Genomic DNA, 21,104 nt, shown 5'->3' with positions numbered 1-21,104 from the left:
GAAGCAGAATAAAAAGAATTGGCTGCAGAGGTGGTTGGAGAGTTGTAGTTTTCAATAGGGTGACTGGGATAATCTTCACTGAGAAGGTGATATTTGAGGACATCCTGTAGATGAGGGAGTGAACCATGAGAACATCTGCCAGAAGGTGGTTATAGAAAAAGTTGATGCTAAGACTCAGGAGTGAACAAGAAACCACAGCTTGCCAACCCATACTGACGACCATTGTGTAAAATTGAAGACCGTTGTGAAACTGGCCTTCAGCACACAGGTAAGTTCTGCTTGTTTGAACATGTGCTAGTTCAGACTCATACACTCCAAGATAAAATCGTCAACTGATTTCACAGGACTCATGGGTTCCAAATGCCACTGACTGGTTGAGAAACTTGCCTAGTTTGCAAATACTCTCCTATTTCTGGCTTGTGCCCTAAAACCAACCTACAGCTAATCCAGCCTTCAAATTCCTGACTCTCCCTGTATCTTATGAGATTGTGCCAAGGCAGCACATTTTCACCTTCACTGAGTTTAATGACTCCAGCTTCAAGAGATCCATAGAATTTGTTGATGGTCTGTGTTGACGGAGGCTTTTTGAAGCCCAAGGCAGGAAAGTACCTGAAATTTTGAAATGACAAGTAGTTCAGTGAGGCTGAAGGTAAATGACTAAAAGGAAGTGTAGTGGGGGGGTGGGAGGGGGGCCGGGGTGGGGTTCTTCCCTGGTGGTTCAGTGGTAAAGAATCTATCTTGCAACGGAGGGACATAAGTTCAATCCCTGGTCGGAGAACTAAGCCTGAATGCCTCAACTGCTGAGCTACAAGCTACAGCTAGAGAATCTGTGCAATACATTGAAAGATCCTATGTGCTGAGCTAAGACCTGACAGAGCCAAATAAATAAATAAAAATTAGATAAAAAAAAGTATAGTGGGAAATGATATGAGTGAGGCAGGAGGCCACATTGTGGAGAATCTCATTGGCCATTTTAGGGATTTGATGTTACTCTCAGTTGGTGACAAGCAAAACACTGGGAGATTTTCCGAAGTGATATGACATGACCTCATAGGTGCTTGTGAGCAACAGGGCAGAGGAGGGCAGTCCTGAGAACAAACTGGCCAATTAGGAGCTGTCAAAATAATCAAGGCAAGAGATGTTGTTAGCTTGAGTGCATGATAACACTAGAGATAGTGAGAAACGGTTGGATTTTGGATCTATTTTGCAGGTGGAGTCCAAGGGATTTATTAACAATTTGAATATGGAAACAAGAGAGACAGAAGAGTCAGGAATGATTCCGCCGCAACTAAAAGGGTGAAATTTGCACTTGCTAATTGGGAAAGACTGCCATAGCACAGGCTGGTGGGGAAATCTGAGTAACCGAGTTTTTCACATTTTGATGGGGTAATTGTGTCCCCTCAAAATTCTTATGTTGAAGCCCCAATGTTCTAGTAGTTTTTCGGGTGGTGGCTATAATTAGACGTAGAGCTTTTAGAAAAGCACCTGATTAAAATAAGGTACTCAGCTAGACTCTAACCCAGCATGATTCATGTCCTTATAAGAAGAGGAAATGAAGACACGGACACACACACAGAGGGACGACCATGTGAGGACCCAGGAAGAACAGTACCACCTACCAGCCGAGGGGAGAAACCTCAGGAGAAACCAGTTCTTCTAACTCCTCTAGCTTCTAGAATTGTGAGAAAGTCATTTTCTGCTGTTTGTTATGAAAGCCTTAGCAAACTAATACAGAAATGTTAAAGTTTTGAGATGTTTATTTGTGGCTCACCTGGTAAAGAATCTGCCAGCAGTGCGGGAGACCTGGGTTCGATCCTGGGTTGGGAAGATCCCCTGGAGAAGGGAAAGGCTACCCACTCCAGTATTCGGGCCAGAGACTTCCATGGACTACAGTCCATGGGGTCACAAAGAATCGGACATGACTGAGTGACTTTCAATTTTCAGTTCATTCAACATCCAAGTAGAGATTTAATTTCATGCAAGAAATGTACAGGAGAGATATAAACTTGGGAGCCATCATCATGCAGATAGTTAAGGCTATTAAACTGTGTGAGATCGCAAAGAAAATTATATAGAAGAGATCCAGAAAAACAAGCTCTAGGAAATTCCACTTTTAAGGGTGGAGGATAGGGAAATCCCTGATGGTCCAGTGGGTAAGATTTCACCTTCTACTGCAGTGGGTGGGCATGTTCGATTCCTGGACAGGTAGCTAAGATCCCACATGCCTAATGCCAAACAACCAAAACAGAAAACAGAAAAAATACTGTAACAAATTCAATAAAGACTTTAAAAGTGGTCCACATTAAAAAAAAAAAAAAGATGGAAGATAAGATAGGAACAAAAAATCTCAGCCAAAGAGACTGAAAAAGAGTGACCAGAGTATCATTAAGACAGTATGATAGTCTGGAAACCAAATCAATAAATTATTCCCTATGCAAAGGAGGAATCAGCTATTTAAAATATTCCTGATGAGTCCTATCAATTGAGGGTTGGGAATTGACTGTTGAGTTTAGCAATGTGCAGATTACTGGTCACATCATTGAGATACAATTGGAGAGGAGGTAGAATTCAGTTGTAATGGGTGTCAGTAAGAAAGAGGGTGAGCAATTTAAACAAATTCATCTTTTTTGAGTGTATATGTGCACAGAAGAAGGAACTTTGCATCTGCTTATTATATTTTGAATAAATAAAGGATTAAATCCAGTTTCCAAGACTGCAAAGCTAAAGAACAGACTTTAATGGGAGTGATCTCTCAAGGTACCTTGAGAGGTTCCCTACTCTCTCTCTCTCAGAAATCTCTCCAAATGTTAGTCATGATATTCTTTGATGTGTGTCTGAAATAAAATTACAGAGACAGGGAGGAAGATCTGACTTGTCCTTGTAGGATTTCTTGCTAAATACAATGAGAGGCCATTTAAGGACTTTATGCAAAGAAAAGCAGAAAGTGTACTCTGTGTTTTGCATGCAGAATGAATGGAAAGAGGGCTGGCAAGGAGACTGGTTAGAAGACTCCAGAATATTCTAAAGAAAAAAAAAAGTGATTGCATGGAAGAAATGAAGATAGAAGTAAGTAATGGATGGAGCCATTTTTGGAGATAGGATTCAAAGGACTTAGATATAGGAAATAAAATTACATTAGGAATTGCAAAATCTTCCACTGGAGATTCCCATAATTTACGTGTCTCTCCAGTTTCTTGTTTATTTGGGAATCTTTCCAAATAAATGAAAGCACTGTTTGCAGTGCCAGTGCCTTGATTCTCAATTGTTCCTTGCATTCAAAACCTCTTGAAACATAAAGAATAGAATTCAATATACAACTGAGAAATAAGGATACATCCAATTAGTCAATAGGAAATGAATGATGAATAGAAGCTCTATCAAAAGAGAAAAGTAAACCTTTAGTTTGCTACTAATTTTTATTGGAGTATACTTGCTTTACAATATTGTGTTAATTTCTACTGCGCAGCAAAATGAATCAGCCATATGTAAATATCCCCTCTTTGTGTGTGTTTTTAAATTTTATTTTTTTTAACTTTACAATATTGTATTGGTTTTGCCATATATCAAAATGAATCCACCACAGGTATACATGTGTTTCCCATCCTGAACCCTCCTCCCTCCTCCCTCCCCATACCATCCCTCTGGGTCGTCCCAATGCTCCAGCCCCAAGCATCCAGTATCATGCATCGAACCTGGACTGGCGACTCATTTCATATTTGGATTTCCTTCCCATTCAGGTCAGCACAGAGCACTGAGTTCCCTGTGCTCTACAGTAGGTTCTGATCAGTTACATATTTTAAACATAGTAGTGTGTATATGCCGATCTCAATCTCCCAATTTATCCCACCTTCCCTTTCCCCTCTTGGTGACCATACATTTATTCTCTACATCTGTATCTTTATTTCTGCTTTGCAAAAAGATTCATCTGTCCATTTTTTGAGATTTTTTTTCCATTCATAAGAAATATGCTAACAACTTTAGAGCTTATTTACATCATAATGTCCCAGACAAAGTCATATTGTCTATATAAACAGATTCATTACTGTTTCTTCCTGGATTTCCAATGTGTTCCTAATTAGTTGAAGCATTATTAAAAGCTTAGGTCCACACTTTTTGGACTCCACTTGAGTATTGTTGCCTAGAGAATCCTGTGGGCAGAGGAGCCTGGTGTGCTGCTGTCCGTGGGGTCGCATAAAGTCGGACACGACTGAAGAGACTTAGTATGCATTCATGCATGAGTTAATAGAGTACCTAAGTGTAACTCTATGGAGAAAAAAGGTTTATTTAGTCCAGAAAACTGCATTTCAGCTTCTTTCTTCAGGCTTCTTCTACCAAGTCTGACAATAACGAATTATTAATTCTCTCATTTCTCTCTTTCTTTAAAAGAAAATAAAAAGGAAACATCTTCATGTAACAGAGACGTGGAATAGGCAGAACACATAACTATCACTGTTCTTTTTAATTGTGTCTTCAAATTTAAGTTTCATCCATTTCCAGGGAGATTATGTACCCAGAAATCTAAGAATCACATGAATGCAGTTTATCCACACATTGAATGATTCTTTCAATACGTCTAAAACCATGGAGAATCTAGTCAGTGTCTTAAGTTCAGTTCATTTCAGCAGAAGCAAAAACCTAACAGAAGCAGTCAGCGTCTTAGTTTTTTTTAATGAATATTTTATTAAAATCAGTTTTAAATTTATTCTTAATTTATTTTCTATGAAACTTCAGCCATTATATAGAGCAGTTGAAGATGCAAGAGATTTAAAATGGCAGAGAAAATTGTCTTTACTTTTGAAAGCCAGGCACCTATTTCAAATACCAGACATAATTATGTGGAAAAGTAAGGAAAAGGAAAAAAAAATCCTGATACTGATTGCAGAAATAATTATTAAAATTTTCATAAAGACAACTATGATCAAGCTTTAGTGCATTCTTATTCTTCTTCATGTTTAACTTGGCTACAAAATAAAAAACAAAATTATATTTTTAAGAAACAGCCAGAGAACAGAGAATTTTAAGAAACCGATTAAATAGCTTTGCTGTTGATCTGTTTGGAAGACATCTATAACTCTTTGCTGAGGGCTTGGGGTGGTGGGGGTTGGGAGTAGTTAAAACCAGAAGCAGAGAAAGGAGATCCAACCAGTCCATCCTAAAGGAGATCAGTCCTGGGTGTTCATTAGTAGGACTGATGTTGAAGCTGAAATTCCAATACTTTGGCCACCTCATGCGAAGAGTTGACTCATTTGAAAAGACCCTGATGCTGGGAAAGATTGAAGGCAGGAGGAGAAGGGGACAGAGGATGAGATGGTTGGATGGCATCACTGACTCAATGGACATGGGTTTGGGTGGACTCTGGGAGTTGGTGATAGACACCTGGCATGCTGCAATTCACGGGGTCACAAGGAGTTGGACACGACTGAGCAATCGAACTGAACTGAGAGAAACAGTGTTCTATATCAAACTTCTCTAAAGCTCTAAAGTTAAAACTTCATGTCTCATTATTTTTCCCCAAGGTCATGGAAAGGCCAGCTGTGCTGGCCACCAACATGGTGTGCGTATCCTTGAGTTAACAGTGAGTGTGGAAGACCAGCCTCACAAGAGGATAGCCAATCCCAGGTTAAGACAGGACTATGAAAGGTGTTATGGTTTAGGCATAGTGTAAGCATGCTCTGTACACAGTCCCAAGCTCTGCAGGCCTCCCTGAGCACTTAGGCAACAAATTAGGCCAGAACAAATCCATATGAATTTCAGTGTAACTACTTCTTACAATAGCTCTGGTTCCCTGATATCAGAAGTCAAATTCTTATCTGGCACGTCACCCAATCAGCAGCAGCAGCTGCTCCGTAGCTCTTGTTCGAAATACAAACCCTTGGGCCTCAACCCAGATCTGAGTCAGAAAATCTGGGGTTCAGAGCCCAGCAAAGTTTAAGTTTGGGAAACAACTAAACAGAAAATTTTCACCCTTGCCCTGACAACCTCAAACATTTATTCAAAGATTCCATACTCAGAGATTCTGATTTAGTTGTTCTTGAGTGCTGCCTGGGCAATGGAATTTTTAAACTCTCCTGAAGCTTTTCTGATGTTCAACAAGGGTTGAGAATCATTGGCTATAAGATTTTTTGTCTTCAAGGACCGTGTCAACTGCACTGCACTAGGCACTGATCCCCTGCTGCTGCTGCTGCTAAGTTGCTTCAGTCGTGTCTGACTCTGTGCAACCCCATAGACTGCAGCCTACCAGGCTTCTCGGTCCATGGGATTCTCCAGGCAAGAACACTGGAGTGGGTTGCCATTTCCTTCTCCAACTGATCCCTTAGACCATTGCAATCACTGAAAGAGTAATTAAATCTTTCTTTACCTATACAACCCACATAAACCCAATTCCCCCCTCCTAACCCCCACCCACCACTTTGGAAACAATATTGATTTTGCTTCCCATATACAGAAGAAAATTATTTGAAATGCCTTGCATTTTCTTACAGACTGAAATCAGAAAGGGGGCAGCAGATGTCACAGGTCTTCAGAATTCTTTCTGGATCGGTGCTTTCGCTTCTTCCTGCCCCCAATTTCCCATTCTAGCCTAAAGTGACACAGTGCTTAGTCTATTCTTGGTGTCTGAGTTCAAATGAATTAATAGGTTTTCTCACATGGTGGCTTTGTGGCTATGTGGACTATAGGGAGTCACTTTTCAGTTATAGTCTATTTTTTATCTAGGAAATCTGGCCCTACATAAAATGATTCATCCTTTGTCAGTTTTACTTAAAATAATAAATTATACCACAGAGTGTGGTATTCTGTGACGTTACTTCCCTCCTAGAAGTGACTGTCAGCTTTCACGCCCTTTGTTTTTGTTCATACGCACCAATTTATATATTCATGCATACACATGTGAGTGTAATTATATAGTATAGTATGGTATAGTATATTTAAATTAGAGAGTATGAATAAAGAACATATATATTCTTTTCAGTTGTCTATGATTCTGCAGTCCATGGGGTCGCTAAGAGTCAGACACGACTGAGTGACTTCCCTTTCACTTTTCACTTTCATGCATTGGAGAAGGAAATGGCAACCCACTCCAGTGTTCTTGCCTGGAGAATCCCAGGGACGAGGGAGCCTGGTGGGCTGCAGTCTATGGGGTCGCACAGAGTTGGACACGACTGAAGCGACTTAGCAGCAGCAGCATGATTCTACTTGTAATGCTTCTTTCTTTCAGGTGATGGAAATCACCAGGTTTTGCTAATCATTTCTAATGTGAATTACTCAGCTATTCATGTACCTGCATTTACTTTATTTCAGAAACACTTGTGGAAATGTCATATGAGAGAATGATGAAATGGCAGCAGGTGTTTGGGGATGAAATGAGCTACGTGTATACAGTTCAGTCGGAGAAGGCAATGGCACCCCACTCCAGTACTCTCGCCTGGAGAATCCCATGGACGGAGGAGCCTGGTAGGCTGCAGTCCATGGGGTCGCTAAGAGTCGGACACGACTGAGCGACTTCAATTTCACTTTTCACTTTCACGCATTGGAAAAGGAAATGGCAACCCACTCCAGTGTTCTTGCCTGGAGAATCCCAGGGACGAGGGAGCCTGGTGGGCTGCTGTCTATGGGGTCGCACAGAGTCGGACATGACTGAGCAACTTCAATTTCACTTTTCACTTTCACCCATTGGAAAAGGAAATGGCAACCCACTCCAGTGTTCTTGCCTGGAGAATCCCAGGGACGAGGGAGCCTGGTGGGCTGCTGTCTATGGGGTCGTACAGAGTCGGACACGGCTGAAGCGACTTAGCATACAGTTCAGTGCCTCTTCTTCCTCTTCTGAAGTTTCCAATGGAGGTTTGAGGAGTATATGGAGAACCCTCAGTCAGTGAGATGATGGTTTTCCTTTAAAATTCAGTTCTCTTAAAAAAAAAAAAAAAGTTAGTGTAATTAAGGGGCTAAGTGTAAGGATTGTGGAGCCAAACTGGATGAGTGGCAGTTTGAAGCTTAGGTTGGTCATCTACTAGTTTTGTGACATAAGACAAACTGTCTTTTATTTTTCATATTAAACTGGTGATGGAAATTATATTCTTTTTATGGCAATCATATGGATTGAACCAGTTCACATATGCACTTAGAACAAGTCTTTTCACATAATAGGATCTCAGTAAATCTTACACTGTGTGCAAAGATTTTGCTATTCTCACATTCAGATTTATGAATCTAATTTTTGAAGTTATAATCACTAATATAATGAGACTAAACATGAACTTGGGCTTCCCAGGTGGCAGTAGTGGTAAAGACTCTGCCTGCCAATGCAGGAGACAGAAGAGATGCAGTTTCGATCCCTGGGTCAGGAAGATCCCCTGGAGGAGGGCATGGCAAACTGCTACTGTATTCTCACCTGTGAAATCCCACGAACAGAAGACCCCGGCAGGCTACAGTTCATGGGGTCACAAAGAGTCAGACATGGCTGAGCGGCTGAGAATGCAGACATGAGCTCAAATTAGATAGAAATAATTTCTATAACTTCAAAATGTCTAAAATGAAAGCAATAAAATAATCTTGGTTTCAAATGCTCCATCCACACTTAGCTTCCTTGCTTTTTTGCAGGGCTGGTCACTGTGTGATTTTGTCCCTGCTCTTCACTGATTCCCAGACAGATGCGATCCAAGCAGGAGGGCAGGAGAGAGCTGATAAAAGCATACAGTCCTGCCTCTGGTTTCAAGCACTTGCTATGGACAGAGTAATTACTATAACAGAAATTTAAATACCAATGGTATTAACTAAGAATTACCTGTTGAACAAGAATGGAAATGCATATTTGAGATTACACCCCAAGTATTGTCTTTAAGAATATGAGTGCTATAGAATGAGAACGTATGTCTTCTATGGCTTGTAGTCCACAAAATGCTTTAAAAATGATAATAAAATTTACCTTTATATTATATGATGATTTATAATTTTCATTTAATCCTCCCCCAAAACAATCTGAGGATAGAGATAAATATAGTCACAGAAAAGGGCAGTACCGCTTCCCTGGTGGTTCAGATGGTAAAGAATCTGTGTGCAATGCAGGAGACCCAGGTTCAACCCCTGAGTTGGGAAGATCCCCTGGAGAAGGGAATGGCTACCCACTCCAGTATTCTTGCCTGGAGAATCCCATGAACAGAGGAGACTGGTAGGCTACAGTCCATGGGTTCTCAAAGAGTCAAAACAACCAGTACTGAACATCAGCAACTCAAATTAGTTAAACTAAGTGTTAACAAAAGCATTATATCTTAGAGAAAGAGGTGTAAGGAGTTTATTATCTGATTTTTGGATTGTTCATTATCACTATAAAATAAATTTCAGTTAGTCTCTATTGAAATATAGATAATTACTCCAGTTTGTTATTTTCCAACTAGAAACATGTCCAAATGTAAGAAAATTAGTCTAAATAAAACTTACCTTTATTTTCCATAGACAGTTTAGGAAATAGAAACAGGTACTGATGGACGTGAGTTTGAGCGAACTCTGGGAGTTGGTGATGGACAGGGAGGCCTGGCGTGCTGCGATTCATAGGGTTGCAAAGAGTCGGACACAACTGAGCTACTGAACTGAACTGAACTGAATAGGACCATCATGAGCTGGGGAGGCCAGCAGATGGCTAGACCAGCTTTAGGCCTGATGCACTCCAGGTATCTTCCATGGGGGTTCCCCACATCCTCTGGGGGTGTCCCTGCACAACTGAGTCCCCTCTACACCTCCTGTAGGGTATCCTTGGGGGTCTGTATTAGATTGAATATCTGAAGCATAGCACAAATTCATGAGAGAAACTTAGATACAACCAGACTGGAATCTTGGTCTTCATTACCTAATTTTATTCCGCTGCAGTAATCCTCTCTCCTTTCCTCCCTCACTCCCATATTTAGAAAGTACAACCCCACTTTGCCCTGCACCCCAGAGGAGCTTTAGCAGTTAGGTGACACATAAAACCGACTGCTTCATCTACTTCCACCAGGGCCAAGTAGCCAATCTCTGTGCAGATCTGGTTAAAGATAGGGATGTGCCAACCACCAGAGACAAAGTCTTCAGCGTGAAACAGCTCCATCTCCGAGCCTTTATTGGGTCACTTTGGATCAGGCATTCTATGTTGTAGTCTGCTGTGGTTATAAAGCGACTGGCAAAACAGCTGCTGGTTGTACTTTTTATTTAATTAGCTTTTACTGGAGCATAGTTGCTTTACAGTGCTTGCTAGTTTCTACTGGACGTCAAAGTGAATCAGATACGTGTGTACATGTTTCCTTTCTTTTTGAGTTTCCTTCCCATTTAGATCACCACAGAGCATTAAGTAGAGTTCCCTCAGCTATGCAGTGGGTTCTCATTAGTGGTCTATTTCATCCATAGTATCAATAGTGTGCATGCTGCATTGCTTCAGTCGTGTCTGATGCTTTGAGACCCCATGGACTGTAGCCCACCAGGCTCCTCTGCCCATGGGATTCTCCAAGCAAGAATACTGGAGTGGGTTGTCATTGCTTCTCCAGGGGATCTTCCAGTGTACATATGTCAGTCCCAATCTCCCAGTTCAGCCCCCACTTTTCCCCCCTTGGTGTCCATAGGCTTGTTTTCTATGTCTGGGTCTGTATTTCTGCTTTGCAAATAACACTATTTACACAAGGTATTTGAATTCTATTCCATATTTCTCTGCCCCAGGAACATAGGGGTCCAGACTTACTTAAAAAACCAGTTATTTCACAGAAGGCTTGTATACCCTTGAAAGAGATACTTTCTAGGTACTTCTCTACTTCTTCCTTCTTTCCTCTGTTCAATAAATACTTATTGATGAATACTGCCTCTTGAGAAACCTATATGCAGGTCAGGAAGCAACAGTTAGAACTGGACATGGAACAACAGATTGGTTCCAAATAGGAAAAGGAGTACGTCAAGGCTGTATATTGTCACCCTGCTTATTTAACTTATATGCAGAGTACATCATGAGAAACACTGGGCTGGAAGAAGCACAAGCTGGAATCAAGATTGCCAGGAGAAATCTCAATAACCTCAGATATGCAGATGACACCACCCTTATGGCAGAAAGTGAAGAGGAACTAAAAAGCCTCTTGATGAAAGTGAAAGAGGAGAGTGAAAAAGTTGGCTTAAAGCTCAACATTCAAAAAATGAAGATCATGGCATCTAGTCCCATCACTTCATGGGAAATAGATGGGGAAACGGTGGAAACAGTGTCAGACTTTATCTTTCTGGGCTCCAAAATCACTGCATATGGTGATTGCAGTCATGAAATTAAAAGATGCTTACTCCTTGGAAGGAAAGTTATAACCAACCTAGATAGCATATTCAAAAGCAGAGACATTACTTTGCTAACAAAGATCCGTCTAGTCAAGGCTATGGTTTTTCCTGTGGTCATGTATGGATGTGAGAGTTGGACTGTGAAGAAAGCTGAGTGCCAAAGAATTGATGTTTTTGAACTGTGGTGTTGGAGAAGACTCTTGAGAGTCCCTTGGACTGCAAGGAGATCCAACCAGTCCATTCTGAAGGAGATCAGCCCTGGGTGTTCTTTGGAAGGACTGATGCTAAAGCTGAAACTCCAGTACTTTGGCCACCTCATGCGAAGAGTTGACTCACTGGAAAAGACTGTGATGCTGGGAGGGATTGCGGGCAGGAGGAGAAGGGGATGACAGAGGATGAGATGGCTGGATGGTATCATCGACTTGATGGACATGAGTTTGGGTGAACTCCAGGAGTTGGTGATGGACAGGGAGGCCTGGTGTGCTGCAATTCACGGGGTCGCAAAGAGTCGGAGATGACTGAGTGACTGAACTGAACTAAACTACACATCAGGTATAGAATTAAGTACTTAGGATCTTCCCACCAAAGAAATAAACAATTATTTTGTGTCATTATTCTAGCCCTTCCCAGCTCTAATAAAGTTGGATCCATTTTGGCCTCTTTTGGTCCAAATTTTGGATGACTTCCTTTTCTCCATAAACATCTTTTCTGAAATAATCTCTCTCAAGTTGCTGGGCAGGACACAAGTGTCTTTCTCTTCAGCTTTCTTCTTGAGATCATTAATCAGCAGCTAGAAGTTTTTCTAGTTGCTGTGTTTTCAAGACATGGGTTTTCTTTTATATCTTTATGCAGTGAGTCCTTACCTCTCTTTATCTCTTTGCATAGCAAAGCAAACAACTCCTTCCTTCACTCTTATTGTTCACATTTTTTTGTAAGCCCAACAGAGAGAAATGGAAATAAGCATCTGGTTCTTTGCTGATGATTTTCCCATGTGCAACTAAATCTTCTTTTGTTAATCATTTTGAACTTTTTAACTATTCTAAATATTTTTACTGTAAATATTTAAAATTTCTAAGCAGCTAAGTAGCACCATGTTTCTGCCAACATCCCTTAGATCAGAGAAAAATAGAATTCCAGAAAACATCTACTTCTGCTTCATTGATTATGCTAAGACCTTTGACTGTGGATTACAACAAACTGTGGAAAATTCTTAAAGTGAAGAGAATACCAGACCACCTTATTTGTCTTCTGAGATACCTGTATGCAAGGACAAGAAGCAACAGATAGAACAAGACATGAAACAATGGACTGATTCAAAATTGGGAAAGGAGTACTTCAAGGCTGTATATTGTCACCCTGTTTATTTAATCTATGTGTGGAGTACATCATGAGAAATGCTGGGCTAGATGAATCACAAAGTGGAATCCAGATTGCCAGAAGAAATATCAACAGCCTCAGATATGCATATGATACCACTCTAATGGCAAAAAGTGAAAAGGAACCGAAGAGTCTCTTGATGAAGGTGAAGAAAGAGAGTGAGAAATTTGGCTTAAAACTCAGCATTCAAAAAATTAAGATTATGGAGTCTCTTCATGGCAAATAGATGGGGGGAAAAGTGAAAACAGGGACAGATGTTATTTTCTTGGGCTCCAAAATCACTGAGATTGATGACTGCAGCCATGAAATTAAAAGACACATGCTCCTTGGAAGAAAACCTATAACAAACCTAGACAGCATGTTAAAAAGCAGAGACATCACTTTACCAACAAAGGTGCATATAGTCAAAGCTATGTTTCTTAAGCTAGTCATATATGGTTGTAAGAGCTGGAACATGAAGAAGGCTGAACACTGAAGAATTGATGCTTTCAAATTGTGGTGTTGGAGAAGACTCTTAAGCATCCCTTGCACCGCAAAGAGATCAAACCACTCAATCCTAAAGGAAATTAACCCTGAATATTCACCGGAAGGACTGATGCTGAAACTGAAGCTGTAATACTTAGGCCATCTGATGTAAAGAACTGACTCATTGAAAAAGACTCTGACGCTGGGAAAGATTGAAGGCAGGAGGTGAGGGAGGATGGAATGTTTGGATGGCATCATCAGCTCAATGGACATGAATCTGAGTAAACTCTGGGAGACAGTGAAGGACAGGAAAGCCTGGAGTGCTGCAGCCCATGGGGTCACGAAGAGTCAGACATGACTTAGAGACTAAAAAACAACAGCAGGTGTGTCTGCTTCATCACTCTGTAAAAATTTTCAATGATTTGAGGAGATCCATTAGTTTTCCAGCACATTTAAAATAATTTTATATTGGAGTATAGATGATGAACTATATTGTGCCCTTTTTAGGCATACAGCAAAGTGACTCAGTTTTACATCTACAGGTATCACTTCTTTTTCACATTCTTTTCCCATTTAAGTTGTTACAGAATATTGAGCAGAGTTCCCTGTGCTGTACGGTAGGTCCTTGTTGATTATCTATTTTGTATATAGGAGTGTGTCCGTGTCAATCCATCAATATTTATTTCATGATTTTCTCCCATAACATTTGTCTTCAAATCCAAATTTTCCCTTTCTGCCCCTGAATGAGAAGGAATTGACATCCATTGGTCACATAGAAGAGTTAAGTATTTGAGTGAAAATATGTTTGTAACTTAGCAAAGTTTTCCTAAAATACGTTTCTTTCTGAGACTTTCTATTCTAGAGTCACGAAGCAGTGCTTCCGCTCAGTCTCCCGTAAGGATACAGGACATTGTGTTAAGCTCCCAAACATGTTTTGCCAGCGCCCTGGGCTGCTAGGCTTAGCATCAGATGACTGGACAAAATACCAGATAATGAGGTCCCATAGCTATCCATCTGTTCACTGGCATCTAAGGTGGGCTCATTGGACCTTGGATTCACAGTGCTGCTCCTGTGGGGAAGACAGAAGACAACAAACCGGCTGTAGGTGTACCAAGGGTGGGAAACTCCAAAGAGAGCCGATGAAATGCTGTTACATATAAACACCGAGGCTCAATTGAATGAACAGTTGTTGAGTGACAGTCATGGAAACTGTGTTGTCGTAAAGAGGAATAGTGATAGAGAACTAAATTTGAGCGGGGTGAAAATGTTAAATCACAAAGAGCTTTGCGAATAACCAACGTAAGCTGTGTCACAAATTAAACAGAGGGCCTTGAGACAAATAATGTGACTTTAAGACACCAGGGCCGCCAACCTCTAGGATCTAATGCCTGATGATCTGAGGTGTAGCTGATATAATAATAATAATAATAAAGAACACAGTAAGTGGCATGCACTTGAATCGTCCCCAAATCACGCTCTCTATGCCTACAGTCCATAGAAAAATGGTCTTCCAGGACACTGGCACCTGGTGCCAAAAAGTCTGGGGACCGCTGCTTTAAAACTTTAGCCTGAAAAAAATTTAACTCTTCCAGTACCTCTACAGTTGCGGGTGTGTGCATGTGTGTGTAGGAGGTTGAGTTGTTTCTGTTCCTGAAAGTAGTTTGGGCAGTGATTTTTACTCAAGGTCAAATCCATTCATCAAAGACAAATGTATGATCATTTAATTTGACAAGCACATAAAATTACTCACTGGCTCTTTGGTTACATTTGTACTTGTAATGTTCCATTCAAATCACATTTGAGAAGGTGGCTGTCATGGCTTTTGGCTGAAAGCTGCAAGTCGGCTCATGAACAACCTCAACAGTCAGACAGGGGAGAGAGTCAGGCAGAACGCAACACCTAATATTCTAGACTTGGCAGCACGCAGGGGGACAGGTGGCTGAAACCTTCCATGCTGAAGAGCAGTCTGAAAGGTGACATTGAACGTGGTAATAGAGGAAGGTTTAACAGTCCAACTCTCCAATTTAGAAATGCGGCTGAGAACCAAATGTTCCATAGGGCAGGGATCAAAATTCTCAGCTAAGGAGATTTGTGTGTAGAAAAGGGCATTGCTATAAGTATCAGGGGGTTTACTGCCTACCATGCCAGAAGGAAGGGAATGGAGGCAGTGTCAGATTCTCTGGGGATGAAATGAATCTAGGGTGCATGCCTCTGCTAGCATCCCAGAAGTGTGGTCATGAAAATATAAATGTGGGGGTCTCTATGGCACCTGACTCCAGTACTCTTGCCTGGAAAATCCCATGGATGGGGGAGCCTGGTAGGCTGCAGTCCATGGGGTCGCTAAGAGTCGGACATGACTGAGCGACTTCACTTTCACTTTTCACTTTCATGGATTGGAGAAGGAAGAGGCAACCCACTCCAGTGTTCTTGCCTGGAGAATCCCAGGGACAGAGGAGCCTGGTGAGCTGCCGTCAATGGGGTCGCACAGAGTTGGACACGACTGAAGTGACTTAGCTTAGCTTAGACTATAGCACTGACAACAGCAGTTTATAATATAGGGAAAATGTCCAGATTCTAGGACACTGGTAGGGATCATCTCCTGGTCTCCATGTTGGTGATTCTGCTATTCAGGGACTTTGAAAAGATAGCTAAGGAAACTAAAAAAAAGAAAGCTAAAGAATTGGCACCAGTGACCCAAGAGAGAAAGGAGGGATGGGGCAGAACACAGAAGTCAAGGAAACAGACTCTAATGGCCAAGCCATGCAGTGTCTCCTGTGGAAAGAGCAGAAGGCACTGGGATAAAGGAGGTGAGCAGATCCCTAGGGTGGGAGGGATCCACTCAAAACTCGGGATGGTGGTGGGTAGTCCTCGGTGCCAAAAGAGACGAAGCAGGATTCGCGGTCAGAATTCAGTACTGCCAAGTGCCACTAACTGCTGTCACGTTATTTTCCCTTCGGTGTGGCTCCTTTCGGGAATCTATTTTATTTCCTCCTTGATTTGAGGCTATTTAGGATTTACACACCAGTCCTCTAGTTTGTTGCTCTTTTTATTTCTCTCCCCTTTGTCAGCCCTTGGGCTTCTGAGTATAACCTCTGGTATTCAAGGGGCTTGCAGTTCCACAGGGTTCTTTCTATTTCTGCTCTAAGACATTGCTTTAAAAATGCCAAAAGCCCACTCAACCTCTCTTGCCGAGACCCCCAGACCCTCTTGACATTCCTCCCTTCTTCCCTACAAGACAGTGCACTCACCAGTTTCTCCTCAACCCAAGTGCAGGACCCAGAGATTGGGAATATCCTTTTTCTTTGGGAATTCTTTTTTTTTTTAATTATTTTATTTTTTAACTTTACAATATTGTATTGGTTTTGCCATATATCAAAATGAATCCGCCACAGGTATACATGAGTTCCCCATCCAGAACCCTCCCCCCTCCTCCCTCCCCTTACCATCCCTCTGGGTCGTCCCAGTGCACCAGCCCCAAGCATCCAGTATCGTGCATCAAACCTGGACTGGCGACTCATTTCATATATGATATTACACATGTTTCAATGCTATTCTCCCAAATCTTCCCACCCTCTCCCTCTCCCACAGAGTCCATAAGACTGTTCTATATATCTGTGTCTCTTTTGCTGTCTCGTATACGGGGTTATTGTTACCATCTTTCTAAATTCCATATATATGTGTTAGTATACTGTATTGGTGTTTTTCTTTCTGGCTTACTTCACTCTGTATAATAGGCTCCAGTTTCATCCACCTCATTAGAACTGATTCAAATGCATTCTTTTTAATGACTGAGTAATACTCCATTGCATATATGTACCACAGCTTTCTTATCCATTCATCTGCTGATGGACATCTAGGTTGCTTCCATGTCCTGGCTATTATAAACAGTGCTGCGATGAACATTGGGGTACACGTGTCTCTTTCCCTTCTGGTTTCCTCAGTGTGTATGCCCAGCAGTGGGATTGCTGGATCATAAGGCAGTTCTATTTCCAGTTTTTTAAGGAATCTCCACACTGTTCTCCATAGTGGCTGTACTAGTTTGCATTCCCACCAACAGTGTAGGAGGGTTCCCTTTTCTCCACACCCTCTCCAGCATTTATTGCTTGTAGACTTTTGGATCACAGCCATTCTGACTGGCGTGAAATGGTACCTCATAGTGGTTTTGATTTGCATTTCTCTGACAATGAGTGATGTTGAGCATCTTTTCATGTGTTTGTTAGCCATCTGTATGTCTTCTTTGGAGAAATGTCTGTTTAGTTCTTTGGCCCATTTTTTGACTGGGTCATTTATTTTTCTGAAGTTGAGCTGTAGGAGTTGCTTGTATATTTTTGAGATTAGTTGTTTGTCAGTTGCTTCATTTGCTATTATTTTCTCCCATTCTGAAGGCTGTCTTTTCACCTTGCTTATAGTTTCCTTTGTTGTGCAGAAGCTTTTAAGTTTAATTAGGTCCCATTTGTTTATTTTTGCTTTTATTTCCAATATTCTGGGAGGTGGGTCATAGAGGATCCTGCTGTGATGTATGTCAGAGAGTGTTTTGCCTATGTTCTCCTCTAGGAGTTTTATAGTTTCTGGTCTTACGTTTAGATCTTTAATCCATTTTGAGTTTATTTTTGTGTATGGTGTTAGGAAGTGTTCTGGTTTGTTCCTGCTCTTGAAGTCCTTTCTCCTGGATGCCTGCCCCACCCTCCACCTGTGCTGCCACCTGGCGGTTATGAACTGCCATCTTCTGTTCAACCACTTAGTTGGGATCTAGTCTCTCTCTTTTAAATGTTTTATTTTATGTATTCATTTATTTTTGGTTATGCGGCATGTGGGATCTTAGTTCCACACCCAGGGATTGGACCCGTGCCCCCTGAAGTGGAAACTCAGAGTCTTAGCAACAGGATCACCAGGGAATTCCTGAGATCTAGTTTCTTAATACTGACAAATAACAACAGCAATAATCAACCACAACAGACGACATAAATTGTCAAACAGTTATGAAAGAACACATAAGACTCTCTGCTATCAGGGAACTTAAATAAATGCATAAAAATGTATTTCACTTTAGATACAGCTAACTTCTAACAAGGTGAATATGTGAAGTAGTAAAGACACTATGAAATGTCCAGAGGTTAAGCTTTATGGGGTAGGCAGGGGCAGGCTGTCTGAGGACGTGACTTTTGAATAAAGACTTGAGGCTGTCGGGACTCAGGATTCCAGACAGGACAGCAGAAACAAAGACCCTGACGTGGGGCACGCACAGATTTAGGATTTGATTCTGAAGGGAGCGGGGAGCTGTGAGGAGGGTTCTAGGCAAAGGAAGGGCAGGACTGTGTCACATTTTGACACATCTAGTCTGACTGCTTTAGAGAAAAATATATGGTGGCTTAGAGATGTGAACCGACTTTAGCATTCTGAGACTTAAAAGCCTGGTGCCTAACAGAAAAGACATCCAAGTCTACTAGAGAGATTGATGACACAAGCGGTTTTACCCAGAGTAAGACCTAAGGATTTTATAGTATAATTGTGCTCCTTAAAGTATTGGAAGGCGATTTAAACATATGACCTGAACTTGTCTAAACTAGATGGATGGTCGAGACTTAGAAGCAATGCCTCTGCAGTATGTTAGTCGCTCAGTCGTGTCCAATTCTTGCAATCCCACAGACTGTAGCTCGCCAGGCTTCTCTGTTCATAGAATTCTCCAGCAAGAACACTGGAGTGTGTGGCTATTCCCTTCTCCAGGGGATCTTCCTGATCCAAGGATCAAATACTGGTCTCCCACATTGCAGGCAGACCATCTGAGCCACCAGGAAAGCTCTCTACAGAGGCACTTATCAAATACGTCGATTTCATTTTTTCAAAAAATTTCGAAAACCCCAGGAGGTTTTTATGTGGGTTGTTGCATCTATTGATGCTTACCATAAAGGAAATTAAGATAGTTTAAAATACATATGTATTTATTTATATGAAATGACAAAAATCCATTGTATGTTCACAAAAATAATGTATTCTTATGGGTTTCCCTGGTGGCTCAGCTGGTAAAGAATCCGCCTGCAATGCAGGAGACCTGGGTTCAATCCCTGGGTTGGGAAGATTCCCTGGAGAAGGGAAAGGCTACCCCCTCCAGTATTCTGACCTGGAGAATTCCACGGACAGAGAAGCCTGGCAGACTACAGTTGATGGGATCTCAAAGAGTCGGACATGACTGAGCGACTTTCATGAGTGATAACTATGTCGTCAAATAAAAACTTGACAAAACCAATACAATATTATAAAGTAATTAGCCTCCAATTAAAATAAATTAATTAAAAAAAAAAAAACCTTGAAAGAGTAGGCTTGTTGTACACATTTGGAAATCTCTTTAATGTCTGTGTTGGTAGAAAACAGTTAGTTTCTCATAATGTTTCATCATTTCATCTGTGGAAATACCATACATGATATAGCTTCTGGAAAACACACTCTATATTCATAACATTATAAGAGTAAAAAGCATGATGTCTTTTTTCTTATTGTTAAATTATTTTTGATTTTGTGAACATAGTGAACACAGGTCACTGGGTCACAGCTTAAAAACAACTGAAAACAGACAACAGAAAAAAGACAAGTTATTATATTGCTTGCAAGTATCTGCTTAGTGCCTTGAAACTAATCCCAATGTCTCCAAATATGGGGGCAAAATGTTCCACTTTAAACAAATAAAGCAAGATGAATACAATAAAATTATGCTTTAAAAAAATACCCTAACCGTGAGCAGGTTTACATTACCTTTTGCTGCTTAATTGTATATACTCTTTGTCTAAAATCCTGGAGAAGGAAATGACAACCCACTCCAGTATTCTTGCCTGGAGAATCCCATGGACAGAGGAACCTGGCAGGCTACAGTCCATGGGATCGCAAAAGCCAAACATGACTTAACACTATCTTTCTTTCATCTCAAAATATGAAATTTCTGGCAACAGGGACAGAAAAGAGGAATTCTAAAGAATTCAAAAGGATGTGGGTAAATACCAGTTCTCTGCGGGTAGTCACTGATGGAAGGTCATTTTTCCTATTTTTACCTGTGACTTGGGGCAGTTGTATAGCTGTGAAGCTACGGTACTCCTCACAAGTCAGTGATCATGAAAGGGTCCCCAAGCAAACTTAATTATATCTCTCAATTTAAGTTCTAAAGTCATGTTCTAACATCTCAAACTAATGAGGAAATTTTAATTCTACCTCTATGAATGTTTGAGGCGAATTTCAACAACTATTCCATAATTTTTTACAAAGTGCAATGCTATGTTGAATATAAGAACTTCTTTATAATAAACTATATATAAGAAGAAAAATTTCTACTTCAGCTGCTATTGTAGAATGATCTTAACTCTTCTTAGTATATTAAGTTCCAGGAATTGTTACATTCAGTTGTCTCTCCTTTAGAAAGAATATTTGTATTATTCTTTTGGTAATAAAGTCTAATTTAAAAAAGTAAAAAAAACTGTAATTTTGCATTAAAATATCCTAACATCTTGCTCTAAGCTTCATTTTGCACATTTTCTGAACCACACAATCCATTTTGAAAGCTCAGCCCAAAAAAAGCTGAGTTGGGGACCTCCTTGGTGGTTCAGTGGCTAAGACTCTGCACTCCCAATGCAGGGGGCCCGGGTTCAATCCCTGGTCAGGGAACTAGATCCCACATGCCACAAGTAAAGATCTCTCATGCAATAACTAGACCCAGTACAACCAAGAAAAAAAAAAGCTAAGTTGGTGCTCTCTATCTGCTATGAGAGATCTCCCATTAAACAGCTGGTCTTTCTGTTATGTCCTGATGCACGCTTTCTTGTGATTCAATCCTATCTTATTAGCAATGGATTTTCTTGCTAACTTTACCCGTAGAACATCTAACTGCTAGCAAAGAGCTCCATGGAAGGTTTCAGAAAGTCTTAGCCAAGGAGACCAGAGGTTTATTCTCTTCACATGATGAGTGAGGTATTGCTCCCACTTCACAGAGTGTTGCTAGCTCCACCTAG

At 40.9% G+C, this 21,104-nt stretch overlaps 1 non-coding gene across 1 annotated transcript; it reads left to right on the top strand.

Moving 5' to 3' along the window:
- The first annotated feature begins 20,687 nt into the window (after positions 1–20,687).
- On the top strand, positions 20,688–20,760 carry TRNAG-CCC (transfer RNA glycine (anticodon CCC)). Its single transcript has one exon. It is a non-coding gene; the product is annotated as a tRNA-Gly (tRNA).
- The last annotated feature ends 344 nt before the right edge of the window (positions 20,761–21,104 follow it).

Source organism: Bos taurus, chromosome 23 (genome assembly GCF_002263795.3).
Source record: "Bos taurus isolate L1 Dominette 01449 registration number 42190680 breed Hereford chromosome 23, ARS-UCD2.0, whole genome shotgun sequence".
In the NCBI taxonomy this organism is placed as follows: domain Eukaryota; kingdom Metazoa; phylum Chordata; class Mammalia; order Artiodactyla; family Bovidae; genus Bos; species Bos taurus.
Note: the sequence above shows the minus strand (reverse complement) of the source record. Positions and strands in the feature narration are given on the sequence as shown.